Source organism: Heptranchias perlo, chromosome 37 (genome assembly GCF_035084215.1).
Source record: "Heptranchias perlo isolate sHepPer1 chromosome 37, sHepPer1.hap1, whole genome shotgun sequence".
In the NCBI taxonomy this organism is placed as follows: Eukaryota; Metazoa; Chordata; class Chondrichthyes; order Hexanchiformes; family Hexanchidae; genus Heptranchias; species Heptranchias perlo.
Window position 1 is genome coordinate 15660071 of NC_090361.1, and position 11969 is coordinate 15672039.

The 11969-nt window shown below is 46.7% G+C and overlaps 1 long non-coding RNA gene across 1 annotated transcript; it reads left to right on the plus strand.

Annotated features, from left to right (window-relative positions):
* Nucleotides 1–246: 246 nt before the first annotated feature.
* Nucleotides 247–11726, plus strand: LOC137304315 (uncharacterized). The gene is made up of 2 exons (XR_010958553.1): nt 247–410; nt 11526–11726. It is a non-coding gene; the product is annotated as an uncharacterized lncRNA (long non-coding RNA).
* Nucleotides 11727–11969: the final 243 nt, after the last annotated feature.

The window sequence follows — 11969 nt, forward strand, 5'->3', positions numbered from 1 at the left end:
ACACCTGGGAGAAAAATCATAGGCGGGGGGAGGTAAAAAAAGTTGTGTGCTTTTTCCATTTTCTTTGAACACTTTTGTTTATTAGTTATAAAAATACTGGAGATGGGGAAAAGGGCTATTTGACTGGGTGGGGCGGTTGGAGGCGGTGGCGGGGGGAGGGGGGTGTTGAAACCGCCAGGAATTCGTCCAACCAGGTTTGGCGACCCGCGTCACTGCAACTGACTGGGTTCCTGTGACAGCGGCCCATCTACTCAGAGTGGTTTAACCTCATGCTTCTCTACACCAGAGGTTCCTGCCTCAGTGTTTGAAGCAAGCTCCAGAAATTTCACAGCCGATAAATTATTGCACAGGGAGAGAGACTGTGTTGCATTCTTTTGTTTTAAGGAAACACTTCAAAGACCCAGTGTGTGGTGAGTGCATTTTTTTTTTGTTTTCGAGGGGTGGGGTGGTGGGAGAAGGCGGAGGGGTGGGGAGATGGAGGGGGGACGTGGAGGGGAGGTGGAGGGGGGATGTTACTGCGCCCTGGCCTCGGCGGCGAAGAGTTTGAAGGTTCTTCGAGGGGGCCGTGGGATTCCCACCATTCCCAGGTCAGGCACGGGCCCCCTGGACTCCAGGCGAGAGCTAGAGAGGGGAGCCGGGGTGAACGTTAGCAGGATGACAAATCGAGAGTGCCTGACAGAGGAGCTAATAAATCTTACCTGAGGCCTCCTGGAAAGGGGCCACTGGTGATTAACCCTGATGGGCCTGCAGTACATTACACTGAAAGGTTAGTATTTCCATTTTCACTCACACAACATTAACTCATTCAGCACCAAAGAACTTTTGACTTGTTCATCCCTCAAATAGAAAACCCCTTTCACAAACTCAAGACTTTACAGCCAATGAAGTATCTTTTGAAGTGTAGTCACTGTTGTAATTTAGGAAATGTGGCATCCAAATTGCGCACAGCAAGATCCCACAAACAGTAATGAGATTAATGACTCTGTTTTAGTGATGCTGGTTGAGGGATAAATATTGGCCAAGACACCCGGAAGAACTTCCCTGCTCTTCTTCGAAATAGTGGCCGTGGGATCTTTTATATCCACGTGAGAAGGCAGACGGTGTCTTGGTTTAACGTTTCATCCGAAAGACGGCACCTCCGACAGTGCAGCACCCCCTCAGTACTGCACTGAAGTGTCAGACTGGATTATCTGCTCAGGTGCCTGGAGTGGGGCTTGAGCCCATGACCGAGTGACTCAGAGGTGAGAGTGCTACCCACTGAGCCCAGGCTGACACTGTGTAGGTCTCTCTGGGTTAGCCACCATTCGCCAACTGAGCAAGGTCGCCCAAGGAAAGGTGTGGAAGATGCTGCTCCTGACCAGAACTCCATCATTGCCCGGAGATCAATGGCTTCAACTCAGTATTTGTTCCTTCATCGTCGCTGGGTCAATATCCTGGATCCCGACCTAACACCATTGTGGCAGCACCTTCACCACACGGACTGCAGCGGTTCAAGCAGAAGGCCCACCACCACCTTCTCAGGGCAACTAGGGGAGGGCAAGAAATGCCAAGCATCACCCACAACCTGAGGATAAATAAAAACAAACAGCACCAACACCAACAGAAAGGAACATGTCCCACAGGACCTTACATCTCCACGGACTCCCTCCCTCATGGGAATGGATACAGTGGGGTCCTCTTATCACACTTTCTGCTGCGGCTCTGATTTTCCTGCAGCCCAACCTGGCCCAGACACAACGTCTGCCGTAATCGGAGGTTTGCAACAACATTGTCAGTGGGGCAAAGTTCACCGCCGCAGTTTGCCAAGAGAAAGCTATTAATATTGGTGCTCTCGTCTTCTCCGGAATAACCCTGTTACTCGATGTGAGCTGTGTTCCTAAGCCACGTCCTTTTGAGTGAATCCCAGAACGGAAGATTCCTCCCTTCCGCATTTTTCCATTCTTCCCCCCTCCCCCATACTTCATTATTTTCACCCCCTTTCTTCACTCTTGAAAAGTGTGACCCTCGGCAGTGGGTGCCTGCAGGCTATTCACCCATAGAGGCATCGCAACCACCCCTGATTTATTTCGCCATCCCGATCTCCACAGAACCATAAGTTCCACCAAGAGTCACCGGACAGTGATCAGCAACGGTTGGATAGTCCCCTCCCTAGCCCAGGGGCGCTGAGGTTAATTGGGCGAGCAACATATTTTTAAACTCTCTTTTCAGAACTGTTCTTAAGTGCAGTAGTTTATAGATACTGAATGCATCGTCGTACAGTTTTATGCTGGGAAAAAGCAGCCCTGTGATGCTACAGTGCAGCGTAACTGCGCTGCTTTACCTGGTTGGATGTCACAGGTCCCGTGGGGTTGTTTGAAGAAGAGCAGGGAGTTCTCCCTGTTTCCTGGGCAACGATCCTCTCTCAACCAACACCATGGGGAGAAAAAGGAAACAGATAACCTCGTTATTATCTCATCGCAGTTGGTGGGATCTTGCTATGCGCAAAATGGCTGCCGTGTTTACCTTTATAACAACAGTGTCCGCACTTTGAAGTAATTTACGATATACAATGTGTGAGTGTAACAGGCTTGGGAGGAATTTGGACCTACGTTTCCCAAATCTCTCCACCACTGGGGTTTTCCTCACCTCATGTCTGGGTCTGTTGTAGACTCATTGATAGAGATCAATTAGTCAACAATTCCATTATCGTTGTATCAGCGCCCACCAGGATGGGAGAAGGTGAACTAGATGGACCTTGGTCTTTTCTTGTCTAGCAATTCCTATGTTCTTATTTGTAAACAATTTTACAACACCAAGTTATAGTCCAGCAATTTTATTTTAAATTCACAAGCTTTCGGAGGCTACCTCCTTCCTCAGGTGAACGATGCGGAAATGAAGTCCTCGAAATGAAGTCGCATTTATAATTCACAGAACAATGCTGGTGATAACAGACAGTTTTTTCAACTGCCCGTTGCCAAGGCAATCAGTGTGCAGACAGACAGGTGTTACCTGCCAGGTCTCAGAATATACAAATCACCAAAAAAAACAACAAACAAAAAAAAAACAGAGATAGAGAGGTAGAAACATAGAAAAGACAGCAACTGACCCGTTATATTAAAAACAGATAACATTTGTTCGCTGGTGGGGTAACGTGTAGCGTGACATGAACCCAAGATCCCGGTTGAGGCCGTCCTCATGGGTGCGGAACTTGGCTATCAATTTCTGCTCGACGATTTTGCGTTGTCGTGTGTCTCGAAGGCCGCCTTGGAGTACGCTTACCCGAAGGTCGGTGGCTGAATGTCCTTGACTGCTGAAGTGTTCCCCGACTGGGAGGGAACCCTCCTGTTTGGCGATTGTTGCGCGGTGTCCGTTCATCCGTTGTCGCAGTGTCTGCATGGTCTCGCCAATGTACCATGCTCTGGGGCATGGTACATTGGCGAGACCATGCATGGTACATTGGCGAGACCATGCAGACACTGCGACAACGGATGAACGGACACCGCGCAACAATCGCCAAACAGGAGGGTTCCCTCCCAGTCGGGGAAGACTTCAGCAGTCAAGGACATTCAGCCACCGACCTTCGGGTAAGCGTACTCCAAGGCGGCCTTCGAGACACACGACAACGCAAAATCGTCGAGCAGAAATTGATAGCCAAGTTCCGCACCCATGAGGACGGCCTCAACCGGGATCTTGGGTTCATGTCACGCTACACGTTACCCCACCAGCGAACAAATGTTATCTGTTTTTAATATAACGGGTCAGTTGCTGTCTTTTCTATGTTTCTACCTCTCTATCTCTGTTTTTTTTTTTGTTTGTTGTTTTTTTTGGTGATTTGTATATTCTGAGACCTGGCAGGTAACACCTGTCTGTCTGCACACTGATTGCCTTGGCAACGGGCAGTTGAAAAAACTGTCTGTTATCACCAGCATTGTTCTGTGAATTATAAATGCGACTTCATTTCGAGGACTTCATTTCCGCATCGTTCACCTGAGGAAGGAGGTAGCCTCCGAAAGCTTGTGAATTTAAAATAAAATTGCTGGACTATAACTTGGTGTTGTAAAATTGTTTACAATTGTCAACCCCAGTCCATCACCGGCATCTCCACAATATGTTCTTATACTTTGAGGTGTTTCTGAGTGTTACAACATTGGGTCAGCCATAGATCCCTCCTTGAGTTCAGTGGCAATAGTCGTTCCTGTAAGAGACTCACTTTTGTGGGAGTTGGCTAGCCCTGCCCTGTATCTACTTGTACAGTAGCGTAACAGTAATATCCCCTTGTGAGCTGAAGCATTTCACACTTGAAGGCGGACCGAGCAAACATTTGCTGAAACAAGGCCAGATGCCAATTGTGAAACTGCTTTATTTCACAGTAAGGTGAACGTAGTAACAGCAGTTATGATCAGACTTACTTATTTCAAACAGCAAAATTTATCTGCACATAAAAATACAAAATAAAGAACACTACACGCATCCCCACATTAGTCCTTGACTTAAACAAGATGGCGTCTAACTATCCTCCAGCAATATTAACCTCTTTGGCTCAGTGAAAGTCTTTACAGCTTTTTTTCTTAATAAAGCCGGCTGTCTGTGCAGCAATCTGTTTCAAAGTCCCCTCTGGGTCTCAGTTTCTGTTTGTTTTTTGTATCTGTTGCTGCTCGCAGCTGGGAAATTGGATCAAAGACTCCCCAGTATAATGGGTGTGAGCTTCTTTCTAATTGCTGATTATTTGCAGTTTGTGGGGAAATGACATTTAACACCAGCTCATTAACAACTTAATTACTTATCCACCCAGCATTTTTGTAATAATAACCTGTCTACAAATACTATGCTTTTAAAAACCCAACATTTAAAGTAAGCGGCCCTGAAATTCCAAGGATTTTCTATCAGTCTCTCACCGTAACTCCAACAGGAGACCAGCGACACCCACAGAGAACTGGCATAAACCGCACCATTCCCAGGGAATCCCAACAGCTCTAACCGGAGACTGAAATTTAGGGCCATTGTTTGGTGGCAAAATAGTCACGGAATCCTGGAATTGTGAGACCGAGGGGATTTCTCTACGGTGATAACTCTCGGAGAATGCATTAGCAACCGGGACACCCGTCACCGGGCAGCGGGTATCGAGGGCGCAGTGCCCATCATGTTCCATTATCTGTTGGCAGCCGACGAGGTTCCATCCACCAGCACGTAGCCAGAAAACCACCCCTTATCGACAATATTCTTTTCATGTTATTTCTATATGTGACGGCAGGCAAGTTGGGCGGATTATTCGACCAGGTTGTGAGGGGGGCGGGAGCTGAAAATTGGGCGGAAGCCGGTTCTGCAGCCTTATTTGGAATGTCCAGTGAGGGTGGGGGCGTCATGGGCGATTGTTCCACCCCCCCCCCCCTCCCCAATGTCATGGGGGTGGCGTCTGTGGGAGTTCCTGGCCTAAGCCTGGAGTTCCACCCACTGCATCTTTATTTGGCCTCGGAAAGCCGTGCTGAGTCCCACCGAGGGGCCTTACCAAGGCCCCAAACCTTTACCGGGAAAGGCACTCGATCGCAGAGGGGAGCGACTCCCTTCCCCAAGAGGCCCACTTACTCCATTGCGAGCAACAACTTTTATTTATACAAAAGCAAAACACTGCGGGTGCTGCAAGTCTGAAAGAAAAGCAGAAAATGCTGGAAATTCTCAGCAGGCCAAGACGCATCTGTGGAGAGAGAAACAGAGTTGAAGTTTCAGGTCGCTGACTTTTATTTATAGACCTGATTTTGAAAGGGTTTGATAGGGTAGACATAGAGAAGATGTTTCCACTTGTGGGGGAGACCAGAACTCGGGGCCATAAATATAACATAGTCACTAATAAATCCAATAGGGAATTCAGGAGAAACTTCTTTACCCAGAGAGTGGTAAGAATGTGGAACTTGCTGCCACAAGGAGTGGTCGAGGTGAATAGCAAAGACGCATTTAAGGGGAAGCTGGATAAACACATGAGGGAGAAAGGAATAAAAGGTTATCCTGATAGGGTTAGATGAAGTGGGGAGGGAGGAGGCTCGTGTGGAGCATAAACACCAGCATAGACCAGTTGGGCCGAATGGCCTGTTTCTGTGCTGTAATTCTGTGTATTTCTCTTCACCCCAGTTGGAGCAATGTAGTGAAGCTCTGATATTTCTACCGGGGGTTCGAGATGGAGCATGTCAGAAGGTCATGAAGGGCCATGCGTTTTTAGATGACCCCCATCAACAACTGGGAGAGGGTCTGTATTTGTCCCCAATGGAGGGCTAAGGATCCGACCACCACAGACAGAACAGCCATACACGGATTTCAGGCCGCAGGAATTTAAAACTCCAAAGCAGACCATAATAATCGAGGGGCTCGGGGGGTTTATATATAGAATAACAGATACCCGGGAGTGAGTTACAGACTGGAATCTAATCGAGGGGTTCGGGGGGTTTATATATAGAATAACAGATACCCGGGAGTGAGTTACAGACTGGAATCTAATCGAGGGGTTCGGGGGGTTTATATATAGAATAACAGATACCCAGGAGTGAGTTACAGGCTGGAATCTAATCGAGGGGTTCGGGGGGTTTATATATAGAATAACAGATACCCGGGAGTGAGTTACAGACTGGAATCTAATCGAGGGGTTCGGGGGGTTTATATAAAGAATAACAGATACCCGGGAGTGAGTTACAGGCTGGAAACTAATCGAGGGGTTCGGGGGGTTCATATAAAGAATAACAGATACCCAGGAGTGAGTTACAGGCTGGAAACTAATTGAGGGGTTCGGGGGGTTTTATATATAGAATAACAGATACCCAGGAGTGAGTTACAGGCTGGAATCTAATCGAGGGGTTCGGGGGGTTTTATATATAGAATAACAGATACCCAGGAGTGAGTTACAGACTGGAATCTAATCGAGGGGTTCGGGGGGTTTATATATAGAATAACAGATACCCAGGAGTGAGTTACAGGCTGGAATCTAATCGAGGGGTTCGGGGGGTTTATATATAGAATAACAGATACCCGGGAGTGAGTTACAGACTGGAATCTAATCGAGGGGTTCGGGGGGTTTATATAAAGAATAACAGATACCCGGGAGTGAGTTACAGGCTGGAAACTAATTGAGGGGTTCGGGGGGTTTTATATATAGAATAACAGATACCCAGGAGTGAGTTACAGGCTGGAATCTAATCGAGGGGTTCGGGGGGTTTTATATATAGAATAACAGATACCCAGGAGTGAGTTACAGACTGGAATCTAATCGAGGGGTTCGGGGGGTTTATATATAGAATAACAGATACCCAGGAGTGAGTTACAGGCTGGAATCTAATCGAGGGGTTCGGGGGGTTTATATATAGAATAACAGATACCCGGGAGTGAGTTACAGACTGGAATCTAATCGAGGGGTTCGGGGGGTTTATATAAAGAATAACAGATACCCGGGAGTGAGTTACAGGCTGGAAACTAATCGAGGGGTTCGGGGGGTTTATATAAAGAATAACAGATACCCAGGAGTGAGTTACAGGCTGGAAACTAATTGAGGGGTTCGGGGGGTTTTATATATAGAATAACAGATATCCAGGAGTGAGTTACAGGCTGGAATCTAATCGAGGGGTTCGGGGGGTTTATATATAGAATAACAGATACCCGGGAGTGAGTTACAGACTGGAATCTAATCGAGGGGTTCGGGGGGTTTATATAAAGAATAACAGATACCCGGGAGTGAGTTACAGGCTGGAAACTAATCGAGGGGTTCGGGGGGTTTATATAAAGAATAACAGATACCCAGGAGTGAGTTACAGGCTGGAAACTAATTGAGGGGTTCGGGGGGTTTTATATATAGAATAACAGATACCCAGGAGTGAGTTACAGGCTGGAAACTAATCGAGGGGTCGGGGAGTTTTATATATAGAATAACAGATACCCGGGAGTGAGTTACAGACTGGAATCTAATCGAGGGGTTCGGGGGGGTTTATATATAGAATAACAGATACCCAGGAGTGAGTTACAGGCTGGAAACTAATTGAGGGGTTCGGGGGGTTTTATATATAGAATAACAGATACCCGGGAGTGAGTTACAGACTGGAATCTAATCGAGGGGTTCGGGGGGGTTTATATATAGAATAACAGATCCCCAGGAGTGAGTTACAGGCTGGAATCTAATCGAGGGGAGGATTATTTGTAAATTTCGTGATTTACACGATTGCACCAATACCTGAATGAAAGTGTCAATAGAGGGCGCCGTCATCAATTGCTCAGTGAATGTGGTTGACGGGTGCAGGGATGGGAAGGGAAATGGAGAATCTAATCAGTTATTTGAAGGCGGTTTCCAGTGATAAGTTGAAAATTATCACCCATAATAACTTGTGGTGGAGATTAAAACTAGGGGCCACAAATATTAAATATTAATAAATAAATAATAAATCCAAGAGGGAATTCAGGAGAAACTTCTTCACCCAGAGAGTGGTGAGAATGTGGAACTCGCTACCACAAGGAGTAGTTGAGTCGAATAATATAGATGCATTTAAGGGGAAGCTAGACAAGTACAGGAGGGAGAAAGGAATAGAAGGATATGCAGATAGGGTTGGATGATTACAGACCGTAAATCATTCCAGGACTCTACAATCCACTCAGAGTCCATTTTACTTGTTACTCCCCTTTTTGTGTGAAGAATGTCCTGAGATTCTTTGGAAATTTGCCTTTAGCCAAGTAAAGATATGTCGCAAACCACATTTTTTCCTGAGGTGGGGGAGATGATACAAATCAGGCTAAATTGGACTTAATGATTGCAGATGTTGGAGCACTAACAAACAGGGTGAGCTGGACAGTGTCACAAATCATATTTAATAAGCTCAGCGGCGGAGCAACACTCAAGGGCCTCGGGATGACATCATAGAGCAGGAGTGTAACGGACACCCCAGGGGTGCAACGCTGGCCGCAAATCATCTGCCCAATTTGAAATAAAAATGACATCGTTCGGAAATCAAACTTTCAGAAGGTTCAGAAGGAAGGCCTAGTGCTGACAATGAGAAGGACACAGAATTCAAACAGCAGCGATCTCCGGCTTTTACATTGCTGACAACTGGACATTACCAGCTCAGTAAAACGATAGAAGGATTCAGGGAGTTTTGAGACCACAGGTACAATCGATACCAGTAGCACACTGACAGCCTGTAATGTATTAGATGTACCAGTAGCTGTTTCGAAGAAGAGCAGGGGAGTTCTCCCCAGTGTCCTGGCCAATATTTACCCCTCATCCAACATCACTAAAACAGATTATCTGATCATTTATCTCATTGGTGCTTATGAAACCTTTCTGTGCGCAAATTGGCTGCCACGTTCCCTACAAAGTAATGGTGACTACATTTCAAAAAGAATTTCATTAGATGCGAGGAGCTTTGGGACATCCTGAGAGGGTGAAAAGCGAAATGCAAATTCATTTGTTCAATCTTTCTGAAATTTTCGCAATCTAGTTTTTACTTATTCATTAAACTCTTGCTTCATATTGCAGTTTAATTGAGTGTTCATTTGCCTCTGTCAGAATCACAGCAGGTACTAAAACAAACTGAAGGACCGAGCCGGTTGAAAATTAACTTCTGTCAGTGGTATTTATTACGCTATTGGGTCCTAACGCCATGTGACATGCTGCTAGCATTGTAATTGGGTGGTGACATCAGCGTTCTCAATTCACAGTCGTATGTCAACAATTTTTCGCTGGTCACATGAGCCCGCAGCTGTCCCCTGATTGGGTGTCGATTGTATCATGTGGTACAATTAAGCAATAACTTCCGCTTAGCAATTGAGCAAGAAGGAAATAATTATCTTGTGCACTTATTAAATGTCAACGTGGTTTATTTTTCCATAAATCACTGCTCTGAGGAAGCTAATCTCACTGTACTTTGATATGATTGGGTTTGTATTGATTTTGTTTGTATTGCACTGTGAAGATTACTCCACCTATCATTGTCGATGGGTGACAGATGTCTGTTTCACTGAGACATTACAATGCTGATTTCCACCTGGCCCCCATCAGTTTTAAAACAAAAGAAAGAACTTGCATTTATATAGCGCCTTTCACAAGGACATCCCAATGCGCTTTACAGCCGATTAAGTACTTTTGAAGTGTAGTCACTGTTGTAATGTAGGAAACGCAGCAATCATTTTCCACACAGCAAGATCCCACAAACAGCAATGTGATAATGACCAGATAATGTGTTTCAATGATACTGGTTGAGGGATAGAACATTGGCCGGGACACTCAGGGAGAACTCCCCTGATCTTCTTCGAATAGTGCCATTGGATCCTTTACATTCACCTGAGAGAGTAAACAGGGCCTCATTCTAACATCCCATCTGAAAGGCGGCACCTCCGACAGTGCAGCACTCCCTCGGTACTGCACTGGGAGTGTCAGCCTGGATTATGTGCTCAAGTCTCTGGAGCAGGACTTGAACCCACGACCTTCTGACTCAGCGGGCAAGAGTGCTACCCACTGAGCCATGGCTGACACAAGTGTCTCCCTTCCTCTCCAGAAGCCATGGGACTATGTTGGGGGGCTATGGATTCACAGGTGCTGTCGCCACTCTTAATCATATGGCCATTTCTAAACACTGAGGGCCCAACTTTCCGAACCAGCAAGAGTAGGCTTGTACTGGCCCAAATCTTAGGTGTACCTTCACCTTGCAGAGCAGGGGTGAGCTGCACCTGATTATCTGATATAAGCTGCACCCTCTACTTCAACTATGCTACAGGGAGCTTGGCCTGCGTCGTAGAGTTGGGAAAATTGGATGAAGGAGTAGCTCTTAAAGGGCTGCAGCTCACCATAGCGGGGACAGAAATGTTGCCTCATTGTTCACAGTGGCACAGCGGGGTGTGCACAACACGGCTCCCTTTGATGCTGAAGGCTTTGGGAGGTCCTGCTGCAGAAGATGCTCTTAACAAGGGTGGTCCCGTTTGGGACTGAACACCATCGTCCAGTAAAAACACAGGTGCTAACTGCATAGAAGGAAGTCAACACCCAAGTCAATGTAGTCACCCAGCACCCTTGTGCCTAGCTGCAAATGAGGAAGGTTTGTCCTGCTCTCAGAGCAAGGTGAAGGTGACTGTGGTCCTCACCTGAGCGCACATTTCTTAAAAGGCCCATCACGCAGGCTACAAACCTGAATAGGTAACTCACCAACCCTGTTGGAGGTACCCTTCTGAGGGAGTGCTGCACTGTCGGAGGTGCTGTCTTTCAGATGAGACGTTAAACCGAGGCCCCGTCTGCCCCTCTCAGGTGGACGTAAAAGATTCCCCGGCATTATTGGAAGAAGAGCAGGGGAGTTCCCCCCGGTGTCCTGGTCAATATTTATCCCTCAACCAACATCACTAAAACAGATTGTCTGATCATTATCACATTGCTGTTTGTGGGATCTTGCTGTGCACAAATTGGCTGCCACGTTTCCTACATTACAACAGTGACTACGCTTCAAAGGTACTTAACTGCTGTAATGCACTTTGGGACGCCCAGAGGTCATGAAAGATGCAAGATCTTTCTTTCATTGTGCCCATTTTTCTTGCAGATGGAACTTGGTTGTCACTTCCCTGATACAGAGTGCCCGATGTGGCAGGTGTCTCCTGGTGGCACGGAAGCTTCATGCTGTGGTAAAACGTCATGTCTGCAGGAAGAGCCATCCCTGATCCACACACTCTGCAAATCGCTGCACGGCAGACGGCACAACACGGTGAAGCAGAGGCAGAGGCCGGACTCCTCCAACGTGTCCGGGTTCATATCCTAGGGTAGTTACAGGTGTGGCCTCAGGGGACATTGCACCTGCATTTGTTGGCCCCTCACAAACTTTGTTTCAATTACACAGCGTGTTTAGAACTCCCAAAGGAACATCCATCCTCCGCCCTTTATAAGGAGTCACATCAAAGAAAGCAGAAGCCAAGAATAACGAAGACAAATATAAGGAGTCTTACAACACCTGGTTATGGCTGTTGGACTATAACCTGGTGTTGTAAGA